Consider the following 18287-nt stretch of genomic DNA (forward strand, 5'->3'; position numbering starts at 1 on the left):
AAGTTATCATCAAGAAACCATTTAACTGTTCAGGGTCACTATGATCTTGACCTTTGACCTCAAAGTCAAACTTGATCTGTATTTTTTGATGTCACATCTGTGTACCAAAAATTACTTAAATTGTTCAAGCCTGTCATAAGTTATTGTCTGGAAACCATGAAAACCAACAGACCGACCGACCAACCGCCAAGCTCACTCCTATGTACCCCCCACCCCAAACTTCGTTTTGTGGGGGTATAAATACTGCAAGTATCACCAGAGTCACATGTAATTATCTGTTTGAAATATAAACAATGCCAGAATTGAGCACCAATTGTGCTGATAATGTCTGAAAATATCTAGTCACTGGACTAACTTCTTGTAATTTTATTACTGAAATTTTATTACTGAACAACCTAAGACCTAAGAGGCTTTGATTCTCCTAAAACTCGATAGCCAGAATTTTGAGATAAGCAACTTCAAGACATCGAGTTTCAACTGTGTAAGCGGTCTTCAAAATATTTGTTTTTTTATCAAAATGCAAAAAAACTATTCTAGAATTGATATGTGCATTTTCAGAATTCCAACCTTGCCGGCCATTGCTGGAATTCTTAAAATCCAAATAACAATTCTAGAATGGTCCATATTCTGATACTTCTCATAACATGTACATATCTTTTGTTAACCCTTACCCTGCTAAATTTCAATAATGAACTTGTCCATCTTCCAATTTGGACAGTACCATTGACTGTTATAAGGGGTGCTTACCAAAACGATACTGATTGAATAGCAAACAGTGCAGATCTTGGTCAGACTGCACAGATCTGCAGGCTGATCATAATCTACACTGGTTGTAAAAGCAGAATTAATCCTGTCCAGCATAAGGGCTAAGGTCATCCGATGGAAAACAAATTGATGTACCTGTAAGATGTTCAACAGTAAACTAAATTATAGTACAAGCAAAATGGATATAATTTTTTTCATTTTATTTACATATTGCAACATGCTGAGAAGGAATCCAGCCAGGGTATGCTGCCAAAATACACTAGAAGATTTACTGTTCACATGCTTTTATTACTTCTGTCACACAGAGCTACAAGACAAGCGGTCTAGTAACCAGGCAGTTTTGACAGGAGCTCAAGTTATACCTACAACAGTTTGATCCCTTTGAATTTTAAATATCCTATTTCATTGTAGTCAAAATCTGGTAAAGTCATAACTATTTGTTTCAAATGCAATGCTAACAACCAAAATTCAAAGCCTGCAAGAAGCCTGTTGTTAGTCAGAGTAGAAAAAGCGCATGTCTCTCCCAATGCATAGTCGTATATGCAAGAAATCAATAGGGAACAAGAGCGAAAGTCAAAGGGACACTGATGGCTGGCTGCAATAGTGATCACCTACTTCCAATCATCCCACAAAGTTCCAACATTCTTGGCAGAGTGGTTCCAAAGTTATGAATTGGATATGGTTTTCCATGTTTGGGCACCTGTGACCTTGACCTTTCGTCAAGTGACCCCAAAATCATTAGGGGTCATCTATGCTGCATGTCCAATCATCCTATTAAGTTTCAACATTCTGGGTCAAGTGGTTCTCAAGTTATTGATTGGAAAGGGTTTTCTATGTTCAGCCAACTGTGACACTGACCTTTGATGGCATGACCCGCAAAAACAATAGGGTCACCTATTCTGTAATTTCTAGCTCCCTATGAAGTTTAAATGTTCTAAGTCAAATGGTTCTCAAGTAATAAACCGGAAAAGGATTTCCATTTTCTATCTGCTGCGACTTTGACCTTTAATAGAGTGATCCCAAAATCAATAGAGGTTATCTACTCTGCATGTCCACCAATCCTATGAAGTTTCAACATTTTGGGCCAAGTGGTTCTCAAATTACAAACTGGAAATGGTTTTCCATGCTAAGGCTCCAATGACCTTGACCTTTAACAGAGTGACCCCAAAATCAAAAGGGGTCATCTCCTCTGCATGACCAATCATCCTATAAAATTTCAACATTCTGGGTCAAGTGGTTCTCAAGTTACTGACCAGAAACGGTTTTCCATATTCAGCCCCCTGTGACCTTGACCCTTAACAGAGTGATCCTAAAATTATTAGGGGTCATCTCCTCTGCATGACCAATCATTCTACTAAGTTTAAACGTTCTCGGTCAAGTGGTTCCCAAGTTACTGACGGGAAATGGTTTTCCTTGTTCAGGTCCCTGTGACCTTGACTTTTAATGCAGTGACCCCAAAATCAATAAGGGTCATCTCCTCTGCATGACCAATCATCATAATTATGAAGTTTCAACAATCTGGGTCAAGTGGTTCTCAAGTTATTGATCGGAAATTTTCCATGTTCAGGCCCCTGTGACCTTGACCTTTGATGGAGTGACCCAAAAAGCAATAGGAGTCGTTTACTTCATGAGTCCTGCCACCCAATGAAGTTTGAAGATTCTAGGTCAAATGGTTCTTCAGTTATTAATCCGAAATGAATTGTGACGTACAGAAGGACGGCAAAAACAACATGTTTCTCCCAGTTTTTCTAGTTTTACATCTGCATTTGATAAATCTGACTATTTTAACAATCTGAATCCAAAGTGAAGTTTTAAAACTCTGTGTAGCTTCTGAATTGATTTATTTCCAATCTATCCTGTTTGTGCAAAGGGAGGTAATAATACTTTTTCAAACATGCATTTCTAATGAATTCCATCTAGATATACAACCATTCATGCAAATCTTTTACAAGGTGTTAATTTTATATATTTCCTTAGGCAATGTATGTTTGTCAAATGACTTTAATAAGGCAAAATATTTCTATCTTGTTTGGAAAACTAAGAAAATCAAGTTTCAGAAATACTGGCCTCTGGTGAAAATCTAAAAGGTACTAATCTATTTCTTGGCAAAATCTGATTAACTGCTCAGAAAACATTACCTTAAATTGCATAGGAAATAAGTTCAATCATTTTATGTACAAGAAGGTCATGTGACAAAAAATACTATCATTCAAAAAGTTCTCTTTTTATATCTAAAAGATGTGAAACAGTCATTTCCACAGTCAATTCCGCAAACCTGTCACCAATATAATGTAATGCTTTTTTGGATTAAATTTTTTGTAGTAAAAACTTGTTTTCATTGCACTTATTCCCAGACTATGAAAATTATGTTTTTTAATAAAATACAAAAACAGGAAAAAATGCCTTTGACTGAAACTATGTACATGCAGTCTAAAGTCACAATCATTTTTAAACTTAAATCTAGATCTATCAGTGTTATCTCCAAACTTGAATCTTGGGCAGTATGTCACCACACATTGATCTGTAATCTTGTCCACATGTCTGCTCCTCTGGGTCCTATATTTAGAACAGGTACTGAGTTTCCTTCTTGATCACTAACAGCTGCTGAAAATCTGTAACTGAAGTTTACCTGAAAAATGGTTTTGATTACATGAAATACTACAAAAACATAGAATTCTTTAAGGTGGAGTGCGACCTTTAAATTTTTTTTAGATAGATCTATGAAAAATTAACGGAAGAAAATTGAGGATATTTCTGATTTATTCCAGTTTTCCGTTTGGCTCTTATTTAAGCCACATTTGTTTGGTGCGCTGTCAAACTTGGTTTCTGTACGGTTTTCAGCATATTCCTGTTTTAGCTGGAAGCGGACGCGAATGGAATTTATATATTTTTAAAAGATTTAAAATTTCCTTTCCTGTGATATAAATTTCGTGAATGATTTATGACGTACCTTAAATTTATGACGCCTTAAAGCGTCGGATTTACACAAAACGTAACGTAGAGTTTAGCTCGAAAATTGTCCGTTTTTCGAAAATAACATTTTTTCGGGTCGAGGAATTTTGTTTAAATTTCAATCATAAATGCGCAAGTATATTTACTTGCGTTTGATTAACAAAAAGTTGTATGTCACCGAATTCGTTTTTTCAGTACCATCGATTTTGTTTCCCCACCCCCGAGCTGAAATGCGACGTTATTTGGTGGTAATACGCTAAAGTTTCGGACGATTTCGGAAAGTTTGGAACCAGTTTTCGAAACTTTATCGTAAAAATATACGTCCAATGAAGGCATATACTGAAATATATATATATTAAAAAAAAACATCACATATACAGTAAATCAAATTATATATGAAAAATGAAGTAAACGCAAAGTTATTTGGTGGTATTTTAAAGTTACGCCGATAGTTTCGGACGATTTCGGAAAATTTGTACTATGGAGTTTATTGTCGACATAATTTCATTAAGTTATACGTTTAATGTCAGCATATATATACTGAAATATAAGAAAATAACAATTCGAATTATAATAGAAAAACGAAATCCCGGCTAGTTATGAGCTGTGAACTTTCGGGTTTTTTAAAATTTATTATAACTACCCTTACAGAAGAAAAAGGCCTGCTGCGTACTCTTGCTGTGTACATACAGCGTATATGATGCGTACATGATGTGTACTGAAATCAAGGGCTTTAAATAGTACGCAGGATATACACCGCACATACACCGATAGTACGTTTGTAGTACACTTTTGACATGCAAATGAGCTCTGCCGCGTACTACTTGCTGCGTACATGCTGTGGACTACATAGTACACAGGATGTACGCTGGAGGAATTTAGTATGCGGGAAATAGTACGCAGCATGTACGCGGCACATACACTTTTCACATTCAAATGAGCCTGCGGTGTACTACCCCTGCGGCGTACATGCTGTGTACTCCTGGCCTGAGTCCTGCAGCGTACATGCTGTGTACTCCTGCTGCATACGTGCTGTGTACTCTTGTGGCGAAACTGCTGTGATAATGTAAATTCCTTACCCCACCAATTTTCGTATGCAAATGCTGATCATTTGGACAGAAAAAAACAGAAAAAAGAGAAGTGACATGCATCAGTAAGTATTTACCCTTACCAAAATAATGTAGATTGATGTTATCAAATAAATTTGTATGCTTTTCTTCATCCACTTTTCAATGAAATAAATCAATTTTTGTAGCATGTAATTTGGTAAACATTTGAAGAAAATGGCGTAACTGCATCAAGGGGAAACAAATTTAATGCAACTAAATATAAGTGTTATGATTTATTATAGACGATGTGTGCGTAGTATGTATTTATTTTGATTAAAATCCATCTGAGAACAATCTAGGACTGGAATTATATAAGCATTTATACACTTTTACGTCCGTAAAAAGTAGCGCACCAAAAAATTTTGGATTGATTTTTTCCAATGGGGCAAGCGCAATTAGCCAAAAATGTTCTGAAAATATACGAGCGGCAAATCCAATGAACAACTTTTTAATCTGGTGAGGCCTTAATGAGTTAACATAATGAGCATTAAAGCCTTTATAAAACATGATAGAATGGTGTTTTGCTTAAGAGTATTCAAATAACAGTGAGAGCTATTAATTCTTCTCATTCGGGCGCTGTTGAGGCATTATCTTGGTAATTATTTCATGTATTACAAAATGTAATGCAACGAAGTTCAAATAACTTTTTTCAATTATCTAGGTTAGAAAGCTCCAGGATTAATTCAAAATGAAAAAGAATATATTTTTATACTGCATGCAAGGTGCAGCTCAGAAATCACTAAGATGTAAGCTTCACAAATGAACATTGCAAATAGTTTGGCAAATTTTCATTGTTCAGAATACCGGTAATCTGAACTATTCTATGCTATTAAGATAAAAGTTACTCGGAAATCAAGTTCTTGCTTCCAAAAAAAAAAAAAAATGTACAAATCCTTCCTGCATGAAGTGTACTTCAGACTTTTACCTAAAAAAATTCAAAGTATAAACACCAAAAGAAAATGAACAAGTCCCTCCCGCGTATATGAAGTTTACTTCAGACTTTAACTTATAAAAAAAAAAACTAAGTATAAATGCCAAAAGAAATTGTACAAGTCTTTCCCGCATATATATGGTGTACTGCACAAATTTCAAAGTATCTGCGGTGTACATGCAGTGTACTATTTTCTTGTACAAGTCCCTCCTGCGTACATGCAGTGTACTCCTTAAATTTTCAGAGTCTGTGCTGCGTACTTGAAGTGTACTAGTGACCTCCTGCGTACATGCTGTGTACTCGTCGAAATAGTATGCGGCATGTACGCGGCATGCGGTGTATGTAAAATATACTCCTCTGGCGTACTACTGTGTTCGCGGCATATACACAGCAAATACGCAGCATGTACGCCACAGAGGCTTGCTTCGGTAAGGGTAACTTAGTTAGCATTCGAGTTTAATGTGTGATTATGATTAAATTACTCCTGTCAGAAAGCGCATTATATGAAGAAAAAATGATTTTCAACTTTATAAGAATTCGATTTAATCGTGGGATTTACGGTGTTCCGTTAGGGCCAGCGGCTACTCCCTGTAAATGGGAAGCCCGAAGGTACGATAGTATGATGGCTAAGCGCGACAGTACGATGGCGAAAACAACGACAGTATGATGGTGACAGTCTGTTGAACTACTCTTCGGAATCAACTGTTGTGCTTCACCATCGTAGTGTCGCGGTCCGCGAATTCACCATCGTAGTATCACCATCCTAGTGTTGCGGTTTACCATATCGTACTGTCGCGTTTCGTCAACGCACTGTCGCAAGTGTCTTTTTTATGATGTTAACCTGACAACAAATATTTTTAACGTTCCATGGCTTGCAATAAGAGCTGATTAAAAATATTTTCTTACAAAACAATTAATGACAATTACATGTTTTATTATTCATTTTCTAGCTGAGAGGTTAATTTTGAATATAATATTGTTTAGAAATAACATTCTGTCGGGTGGTATTCGTTTGAATTACACCCTACAGGTTGATATTTATTTCTATAACCTCATGAAAACAATAGACCGACGGAGACTATCCTTGAACAGTACAACGCAAATAAGGTATATAAACAGAAAAAAGAGGGTGAAACGCGACAGTGCGATTGCAAAGCTCGACAGTTCGATGGTGAAACTGCGATGGAGAAGCGTGACAGAGCGATGGCGACGCGTGCCAGTAGTATGGTGACACTACGATGGAGAAGCGTGACAGAGCTATGGCAACGCGTGACAGTACAATGGTAACACTACGATGGAGAAGCATGACAGAACGATGGCGAAGTATGACAGTACGATAGTGAAGCGCGACAGTGCGATGGCGAAGCACAACAGTGCATTGGTGACACTAAAATGGTTAAGCGCGACAGTGCGGTGGTGACACATCGATCGCGAAGCGCTACTGTAAGATGGTGAAGCACAACAGTACAATGGCGAAGCAGTACTGCAGCACTTCACCATCGCACTCTCACAATTCGCCATCATTTTTTGTTTGGTTGATTGTTTGATATGACGTTTTTTCCATTACATATCAGCTGAGCTGCAAATTTCTAACTGAGTGTCAATCGCGATTCTCTGCGACATTATTTGTGAACTTAAACACATCTTCTACTGTAACTCGGAATAGTTGAGTGTTACTTTTCGATCAAACCTTGCCGCTTGTTACACTTTAAAGAGTGCATATGCATTTCGACATCACAGTAAGCATGATATGTCTCCTGCAAAATCTTGAATACAACAAAGTCGGTACTGTTTAATAATTTTCTCTTTTAGTTTTCTTTCTAATATGCAAAGGAAGAAACATTATATCAAGTCAGCAATCGAGCTCGAGTTACAAGCAGAAAATCAGTGATGAAAAATATAGAGTATTTCTTTAAACTAAAAAAGAATAAGTAGACAAACTCCGTTAATAGTAAAACTTTAACTTGTGGGTAATTCTTTACCTTTCCTACATACAGCAACAATCCGACATCTAAGGTGCACAGTTATAATATTTTACATTGATATCGTCCATGGATGTACGGTCTCTTTGACCTTTAGAAATTTTTGAAACGGTAACATGCATGAGTCCATTATAACACATGTTCACATTAAATACCAATAATGAAGATAATACAAACTTTTAATGATGTTTTTTTATAGAAGTAATTCCATTAAAATTACGTAACAAAATCGAATGCTAATAAAAATTATTATAATTGAAGTAAAAACCAAAAGTTCGCAACTCAAAACCAGCCGGGGCTATTTTTTTCTACTATTATTCTAATTACTGTATATGTGTTATTTCTTATGTTTCAGAATATGCTTTCGTTGAACGTATATATTTTTACGACAGAATGTCGACAACATCTTCCATAGTACAAGTTTTCCGAAATCGGCCGAAATTTTAGCGCAATTTTAAAAATACCACCAAATAACGTCGCATTTCAGCTCGGGGGTGGGGAAACAAAATCGGTGGTACTGAAAAAACGAATTCGGTGACATACAATTTTTTGTTTATCAAACGCAAGTAAATATATTTGAGCATTTATGATTGAAATTTAAACAAAATTCCTCGACCTGAAAAAATGTTATTCTCGAAAAACGGACAATTTTCCAGCTAAACTACGTTACGCTTTGTATAAGTCTGACGCTTTAATGCGTCATAATCTTAAGGTACGTCATAAATCATTCACGAAATTTATATCGCAGGAAAGGAAATTTTAAATCTTTTAAAAATATAAAAATTTCATTCGCGTCCGCTTCCAGCTAAAACAGGGATATGCTGAAAACCGTACAGAAACAATGAAAATGACGCCAAGAAATGACGCCCAAAAAGTGCCGTTAGTGGCCAAGTTTGACAGCGCACCAAACAAATGTGGCTTAAATAAGAGCCAAACGAGAAACTGGAATAAATCAGAAATATCCTTAATTTTCTTCCGTTAATTTTTCATAGATCTATCTAAAAAAAATTTAAAGGTCGCACTCCACCTTAAGTGTTTTTCTCCTGTTTTGTGCAGACATTCCATCAAGAATATGAATTTTACAGTTGATATTTTTTAGTGCAGTAAGAGTTATACTTCATGCAAATGAAACATAAAATTTCTCATTATTTAACTGACTGTACAGTATGTAAAATTATTAAATAATGAAATGACGTTACAACAAATGTTAGTCAATGACATTTCAAAGGTTAAAATGCCAGTAAATAAGCAAAAAATATCTTCGAAATTAAATATTTTAAATTATTTTTCAAACTTTGACTGGTCAATACAAGCACAATACCTGACACTTGTGTGTGACACATTTTCTCATCATGCTTAACATTTGCATGAATCCCTTAAATTGCAATATTACTTTATACATTGCCAGACATGTAAAATTTTTGACATTTACATTCATTTTGGTATATAACTTGCTTTGTCACTTTCGTTCACTTTTCAGAATTGCCTTACTGTAAACATAACAATAACACAATGCATTTTTTTGGTTACGGGTTTATCCCCCTACCCAAGTTGAAGTGTATTTCTGACAATCATAGCATCTTTATTCTATTCTAAATCACATCCAAAGGATGTTCATGTGCTACACAAAATAGTCCCATTCATGAACAATGCAGATGAATTATCAATGAACAAGCAGTTCTTATTCAACCTGTATCTACTCACACTGACCATTTAGATCATATAAGACCTATCAATGATAAGGTATTCCAGCCCATGGTTACATCACAAGCTGGGTCAGGCAGAGTTCATCTTAGATATGAGGCACATTAAATTTGTATTTGTTTCTCATTCATGTACCATATAGCGGGTTATTTCTGTGGTCAAAATATTCTGTGTTATGGCCCCAAAAATTGTGAAACAAATTTCTGCATGTTAAATTTCTGCATTTTCACATAAAAGGAAGAGAAATATCTGCGTTTTCGATGCCAAGGAAGAGGTAATTCCTCACATGATCTGGCGTCGTGAGAATGTTAGCATATGAAATCAATAAACTAAATTATAGGTAACTGCTGTAAAGTAACTTTGCTTTTACTGAATACATTGTAGGATATAATAACATGTGAATTGAAAAAATATAAGTCTAACAACAATATATTGTACAAACTACAACTGCAAACTACGGTATATCGGCATAATTACGGTTACAAATGTATAAAGGTTACTAAAGTAAAGTTCGGAAGATCTTCACAAGGGATTAATAAGAACAACTCAAGTGAAATTCGCTCAGTTTATTTCATTCACAAAAGAAAACAAACGTTTTCTAAGGGATTAACAGTTAGGACTTTGACTGACCATCACACCTAATTATACCATTATCGGTAGTTGTTAGATGACGATGGTAATTTCCAATAATTAGACCATGCCATTGTGAACTTCGGATTACCTCAGGTAACATAGCGTGAAACAACGGTGAAAAAATGCAGATTTTTTTGCGTTTTAAATTTTTGCTGGATGAATATTCTGCTGGAAATATTTTTGGGATTCTACCAAGAGACTGCAGAAACGCAGAAATATTCCCCCATAGAAATAACCCGCTATACGGTATATTCATAAACTGGCATTTGAACAGAAAATAAATCTACCAAAAACCCGCAACCATCAGACATTTCAAGGCTTTGATTTATTTTCTGATCATAATGCTTTACATATTCAATCCAGTTTCTAAATTTATTGCTGGCCTGTCTGTTTAAGTACAAGTAATAAAGTCGCAAATATCCATGACATAATTTTCCCATGTTATTGCAGGCGCTGGAAAAACTCATTGTAAAATGACACACAAGCTGAAATTTATGAAGGAAGACATAAATTCATGGCTACTAGTGCTTAAAAAAAAAGCATTCATTTTATTTTATTTCTTCTATTAACTGAAGGTAGCACTGGAAGAAGTATATACACTGGTTGAAGGTGTGGATGGAAATATCTTGCTCTCCAGTAACTGTTTCGCAGTAACTCAGCAGAGCCCCAATACTGCCTAAACTGTTACCCTTGAGCCAGATATTTCCATCCGCACCTTCTATCAGTGAAAGATTCTTAAAATCTACAGCACAAGACTAGGTTCTAACTGCTGGTAATTTCATTTGTAAAGTTTAATATCAACATTTACCATTATTTTTAACATCAGGTCAAAAATACTCAAACAGAAAGTCAGATTACCTCACATATCAGTTCCTAGGAAAGTTTGGATTTCCGCATCAAGAGCTTAGTATTTCATCTGACAGTGAATTTCCAGTTAAAATTATATGAATCTTTAAGTATCTGCATGTCTGGATGTCTGTTTTTGTGATCACAAGTTTGACACATTACCTGAAAATCATGATTTTTTTAAATGATGGTATCATCAAATAAAGATGAAATTTGTTAATATTTCTAAATTAAAGAGATTCATATCTACCTGTTAAACTACTGACACAAAATACTTAAAGAACAATAGTGAAAAATAAAACCTTACAGGGAGCAACCTACGAACTACTTTGCTGATTTGTTTGTTTGTTTTGGGTTTAACGCCGTTTTTCAACATAAGAAGTGGCTGTAGGCCAACTAGAAATTTTGCTTTGAATAAAAAAATAGTATCAGCCAGAAAATTTACCATATCCAAAACTAAACCTACTGAGATGTCTAAAAAGATCATAAGAAATGAAATACATTTGTCACCTTCCTTACTTACGGGCACTGAAGCTTGTTCACCTTGCTACAAGCCTTAACTGTGTGCACTGCCTTGTGACCTTCTTGCTACAAGTTTTACCTGTTTGCACTGCTATAAAGCTCAGTGACATTGCTGCCAGCTTTAACTATGTGCACTGCTATAAAGCTCAGTGACATTGCTGCCTGCTTTAATTATGTGCACTGCTATCAAGCTCAGTGACATTGCTGCCAGCTTTAACTATGTGCACTGCTATAAAGCTCAGTGACATTGCTACCAGCTTTAAGCATGTGCATTGCTATAAAGCTCAGTGACATTGCTGCCATCTTTAACTATTGGCATGGCTATTAAGCTCTGTGACTTTCTGGCTGCCATCCTTAACTACATGCATGGCCGTGAAGCTCTTTGATTTTAACTGTCAGCAATGCCATGATGCACTGTAACCTTTTTGTTACAAAATTTACCTGTGCACTGCCATGAAGCTCTATGTCCTTATTGCCAGCCTTAACTGTTTGCAATGCCATAATGCCCTGTGACCTTTTTGTTACAAACTTTACCAGCCTTACCTATGTGCACTACTGTGGAGCTCTGTTACTTTCTTACTACCAGCCTTACCTGTGTACACTACTGTGGAGCTCTGTGACTTCTTATTACCAGCCTTACATGTGTGCACTGCTGTTAAGCTCTGTGACATTCTTACTACCAGCCTTACATGTGTGCACTGCTGTGAAGCTCTGTGACTTTCTTACTACCAGCCTTACATGTGTGCACTGCTGTGAAGCTCTGTAACTTTCTTACTACCAGCCTTACATGTGTGCACTGCTGTGAAGCTCTGTTACTTTCTTACTACCAGCCTTACCTGTGTACACTACTGTCGAGCTCTGTGACTTCTTACTACCAGCCTTACATGTGTGCACTGCTGTGAAGCTCTGTGACATTCTTACTACCAGCCTTACATGTGTGCACTGCTGTGAAGCTCTGTGACTTTCTTACTACCAGCCTTACATGTGTGCACTGCTGTGAAGTTCTGTGACTTTCTCACTACCAGCCTTACATGTGTGCACTGCTGTGAAGCTCTGTTACTTTCTTACTACCAACCTTACCTGTGTACACTACTGTGGAGCTCTGTGACTTCTTACTACCAGCCTTACATGTGTTAACTACTGTGGAGCTCTGTGACGTCTTACTACCAGCCTTACATGTGTGCACTTCTGTGAAGCTCTGTGACATTCTACTACCAGCCTTACATGTTGCATGCTGTGAAGCTCTGTGACTTTCTTACACCAGCCTTACATGTGTGCACTGCTGTGAAGCTCTGTGACTTTCTTACTACCAGCCTTACATGTGTGCACTGCTGTGAAGCTCTGTGACTTTCTTACTTCCAGCCTTACATGTGTGCACTGCTGTGAAGCTCTGTGACATTCTTGCTACCAGTCTTACCATATTGCACTGCTATGGAGCTCTGTGATTTTCTACTACCAGCCTTACCTGTGTCAACTACTGTCGAGCTCTGTGACTTTCTTACTACCAGCCTTACATGCGTGCACTGCTGTCAAGCTGTTATTTTCTTACTACCAGCCTTACCTGTGTACACTACTGTGAAGCTCTGTGACTTTCTTACTACCAGCCTTACATGTGTGCACTGCTGTGAAGCTCTGTGACATTCTTACTACCAGCCTTATGTTTGTGCACTGTTGTGGAGCCCTGTGACATTCTTACTACCAGCCTTACCTTTGTGCACTCCTGTGAAGCTCTGTGACCTTCTTGCTGCCAGCCTTACCTGTGTGCACTGCTGTGAAGCTCTGTGACCTCATTGCTATCAGCCTTACCTGTGTACACTGCTGTGAAGCTCTATGACTTACTTACTACCAGTCTTACCTGTGTGCACTGCTGTGGAGCTCTGTGACCTTCTTGCTTCCAGCCTTACCTTTGTACACTGCTGTGAAGCCCTGGGACCTTCTCGCTACCAGCCTTACCTGTGTACACTGCTGTGAAGCTCTGTGACCTTCTTGCTACCAGTCTTACCTGTGTGCACTGCTGTGAATCTCTGTGACCTCACTACCAGCATTACCTATGCACACTGCTGTGAAGATCTTTGACATTCTTGCTACCAGCCTTACCTGTGTACACTGCTGTGAATCTCTGTGACCTCGATACCAGCCTTACCTTTGTACACTGCTGTGAAGCTCTGTGACCTTCTTGCTGCCAGCCTTACCTGTGTGCACTGCTGTGAAGCTCTGTGACTTTCTTACTACCCGCCTTACATGTGTGCACTGCTGTGAAACTCTATGACTTTCTTACTACCAGCCTTACATGTGTGCACTGCTGTGAAGCTCTGTGACATTCTTGCTACCAGTCTTACCTATATGCACTGCTATGGAGCTCTGTGATTTTCTTACTACCAGCCTTACCTGTGTACACTACTGTGGAGCTCTGTGACTTTCTTACTACCAGCCTTACATGTGTGCACTGCTGTGAAGCTCTGTTACTTTCTTACTACCAGCCTTACCTGTGTACACTACTGTGGAGCTCTGTGACTTTCTTACTACCAGCCTTACCTATGTGCACTACTGTGGAGCTCTGTGACTTTCTTACTACCAGCCTTACCTGAGTACACTACTGTGAAGCTCTGTGACTTTCTTACTACCAGCCTTACATGTGTGCACTGTTGTGAATCTCTGAGACATTCTTACTACCAGCCTTATGTTTGTGCACTGTTGTGGAGCCCTGTGACATTCTACTACCAGCCTTATGTGTGTGCACTGCTGTGAAGCTCTGTGACATTTTTACTACCAGCCTTACATGTGTGCACTTCTGTGAAGCTCTGTGACATTCTTACTACCAGCCTTACATGTGTGCACTGCTGTGAAGCTCTGTGACTTTCTTACTACCAGCCTTACATGTGTGCACTGCTGTGAAGCTCTGTGACTTTCTTACTACCAGCCTTACATGTGTGCACTGCTGTGAAGCTCTGTGACTTTCTTACTTCCAGACTTACATGTGTGCACTGCTGTGAAGCTCTGTGACATTCTTGCTACCAGTCTTACCTATATGCACTGCTATGGAGCTCTGTGATTTTCTTACTACCAGCCTTACCTGTGTACACTACTGTGGAGCTCTGTGACTTTCTTACTACCAGCCTTACATGCGTGCACTGCTGTCAAGCTCTGTTATTTTCTTACTACCAGCCTTACCTGTGTACACTACTGTGAAGCTCTGTGACTTTCTTACTACCAGCCTTACATGTGTGCACTGCTGTGAAGCTCTGTGACATTCTTACTACCAGCATTATGTTTGTGCTCTGTTGTGGAGCCCTGTGACATTCTTACTACCAGCCTTACCTTTGTGCACTCCTGTGAAGCTCTGTGACCTTCTTGCTGCCAGCCTTACCTGTGTGCACTGCTGTGAAGCTCTGTGACCTCATTGCTATCAGCCTTACCTGTGTACACTGCTGTGAAGCTCTATGACTTACTTACTACCAGTCTTACCTGTGTGCACTGCTGTGGAGCTCTGTGACCTTCTTGCTTCCAGCCTTACCTTTGTACACTGCTGTGAAGCCCTGGGACCTTCTCGCTACCAGCCTTACCTGTGTACACTGCTGTGAAGCTCTGTGACCTTCTTGCTACCAGTCTTACCTGTGTGCACTGCTGTGAATCTCTGTGACCTCGCTACCAGCATTACCTGTGCACACTGCTGTGAAGATCTTTGACCTTCTTGCTACCAGCCTTACCTGTGTACACTGCTGTGAATCTCTGTGACCTCGATACCAGCCTTACCTTTGTACACTGCTGTGGAGCTCTGTGACCTTCTTGCTGCCAGCCTTACCTATGTGCACTGCTGTGAAGCTCTGTGACATTCTTACTACCCGCCTTACATGTGTGCACTGCTGTGAAACTCTATGACTTTCTTACTACCAGCCTTACATGTGTGCACTGCTGTGAAGCTCTGTGACATTCTTGCTACCAGTCTTACCTATATGCACCCCCATTTACTGTGTACACTACGTGGAGCTCTGTGATTTCTTACTACCAGCTTACCTGTGTACACTACTGTGAGCTCTGTTACTTTCTTACTACCAGCCTTACTGTGTGCACTACTGTGAAGCTCTGTGACTTTCTTACTACCAGCCTTACCTTGTACACTACTGTGGAGCTCTGTGACTTTCTTACTACCAGCCTTACCTAGTGCACTACTGTGAGCTCTGTGACTTTCTTACTACCAGCCTTACCTGGTACACTGACTGTGAAGCTCTGGACTTCTTACTACCAGCCTTAAATGTGTGCACTGTTGTGGATCCTGTGACATTTTTACTACCAGCCTTATGTTGTGCACTGCTGTGAGCTCTGTGACATTTTTACTACCAGCCTTATGTGTGTGCACTGCTGTGAAGCTCTGTGACTTTTTACTACCAGCCTTAGTGTGTGCACTGCTGTGAAGTCTGTGACTTCTTGCTACCAGCCTTACCTGTGTGCATGCTGGGGAATTCTATGACTTTTTGCTCCACCTTACCTAAGGCACTGCTGTGAAGCTCTATGACCTTCTTTACTTCCATCCTTACCTAAGGCACTGCTGTGAAGCTCTATGACCTTCTTGCTACAAGCCTTCCCTGTGTACACTGCTGTGAAGCTCTGTGACTTTCTTGCTACAAGCCTTCCCTGTGTACACTGCTGTGAAGCTCTGTGACCTTCTTGCTACAAGCCTTCCCTGTGTACACTACTGTTGAGCTCTGTGGCTTTCTTACTACCAGCCTTACATGTGTGCACTGCTGTGAAGCTCAGTTACTTTCTTACTACCAGCCTCACCATGTGTACACTACTGTGAGCTCTTGACTTTCTTACTACCAGCCTTACATGTGTGCACTACTGTGATCGTGACTTTTACTACCCTTCTGTGTCACTACTGGAGCCAGTACTCTCCCTACCTGTGTACACTACTGTTGAGCTCTGTGACTTTCTTACTACCAGCCTTACATGTGTGCACTGCTGTGAAGCTCTGTGACATTCTTACTACCAGCCTTATGTTTGTGCACTGTTGTGGAACCCTGTGACATTCTTACTACCAGCCTTATGTGTGTGCACTGCTGTGAAGCTCTGTGACATTTTTACTACCAGCCTTACGTGTGTGCACTGCTGTGGAAGTCTGTGACCTTCTTGCTACCAGCCTTACCTGTGTGCACTGCTGTGAAGCTCTATGACTTTTTTACTTCCAGCCTTACCTAAGACACTGCTGTGAAGCTCTGTGACCTCATTGCTATCAGCCTTACCTGTGTACACTGCTGTGAAGCTCTGTGACTTACTTACTACCAGTCTTACCTGTGTGCACTGCTGTGGAGCTCTGTGACCTTCTTGCTTCCAGCCTTACCTGTGTGCACTCCTGTGAAGCTCTGTGACCTTCTTGCTGCCAGCCTTACCTGTGTGCACTGCTGTGAAGCTCTGTGACCTCATTGCTATCAGCCTTACCTGTGTACACTGCTGTGAAGCTCTATGACTTACTTACTACCAGTCTTACCTGTGTGCACTGCTGTGGAGCTCTGTGACCTTCTTGCTTCCAGCCTTACCTTTGTACACTGCTGTGAAGCCCTGGGACCTTCTCGCTACCAGCCTTATCTGTGTACACTGCTGTGAAGCTCTGTGACCTTCTTGCTACCAGTCTTACCTGTGTGCACTGCTGTGAAGCTCTGTGACCTCGCTACCAGCATTACCTGTACACACAGCTGTGAAGATCTGTGACCTTCTTGCTACCAGCCTTACCTGTGTACACTGCTGTGAATCTCTGTGACCTCGATACCAGCCTTACCTTTGTACACTGCTGTGAAGCTCTGTGACCTTCTTGCTGCCAGCCATACCTGTGTGCACTAATGTGAAGCTCTGTGACCTAATTGCTACCAGCCTTACCTGTGTGCATTGCTCTGTGAACTTCTTACTGCCAGCTTTATAATAAAGAATATTAAAATTCTGCCTGACCAACATTGGAGAACCTTACCCATTCTCTCCCACTTTGTTCAATATGATTTGCAAGACATGAAACTAGAGCTATCATTGAAAACTGAATAGAAGAGTTCAAGCAGTAGAAACTTTGATTAGAACACTTACATCTTTCAAAGATTTCTTATATCTGACTTTTCTCATATTCGACTTCATCTGTGGTCCCTCTCCAGCCAAGTTTATAGCCTGTTCACTGACAGCATATTCTGCAGATATCAAGACCAACAAGGATCAAAGACTGTTCACACTTCCTAACCTGCTTGGCTGTGCTCTCTAGGTGTGTTCTATGCCAATAAAGAGGAACTATAAAGAGGAAACTTATCAATACATGGATATAGTGCTGGGTGCTATTACTTGTGTCCAGGTTACAGTTGTAATTCATCACAAACATCAAGGTCCAAGGTGATAAAACTTGAGTTTGGAGACCAGTCTCAGACTGAAGGCTTACCATTGGTCAGTTCTAAATTTGTGATAAAAAAACAACCAATCACATTCTGCACTTCTCAGACTGGTGTCAAATATAATTTTTATAGCCATGTACATTTCATATACTGTAAATGCAGAATTTTCGCAAGGGTATAATTTTTGCTCAATTCACAAAGTCCCTTAACTTGCTAACAATAATCCTCTCATAAACATTAACCACTAGTATAATGCAAATCAAGAAAATCTAGTCATTCCACAACACTTCCTCAAAATCTGAAATGGAAACAGCCATATTTACATGAAGAGCACCGCCTTGCGGGTGCAGACACTCATCTGATTTTTTGTCTCTGTATAACAGAAATAACCATACCTGTCTAAAGGTAATACTTTATGACGTGTAAAATCCTGAAAAATTCAGATTAAATAAACATTGCATTTCCCTTACTCCTCTTGTCC

At 39.2% G+C, this 18287-nt stretch overlaps 1 long non-coding RNA gene across 1 annotated transcript; it reads right to left on the reverse strand.

Moving 5' to 3' along the window:
* Window positions 1–1080: 1080 nt before the first annotated feature.
* On the reverse strand, window positions 1081–18189 carry LOC128548393 (uncharacterized). Its single transcript, XR_008367006.1, has 3 exons — window positions 17514–18189; window positions 10935–11084; window positions 1081–3394 (listed from the first exon to the last, which is right to left on the reverse strand). It is a non-coding gene; the product is annotated as an uncharacterized LOC128548393 (long non-coding RNA).
* Between the last annotated feature and the right edge of the window lie 98 nt (window positions 18190–18287).

The sequence above is a fragment of the Mercenaria mercenaria genome, chromosome 14 (genome assembly GCF_021730395.1).
Source record: "Mercenaria mercenaria strain notata chromosome 14, MADL_Memer_1, whole genome shotgun sequence".
NCBI lineage: Eukaryota > Metazoa > Mollusca > Bivalvia > Venerida > Veneridae > Mercenaria > Mercenaria mercenaria.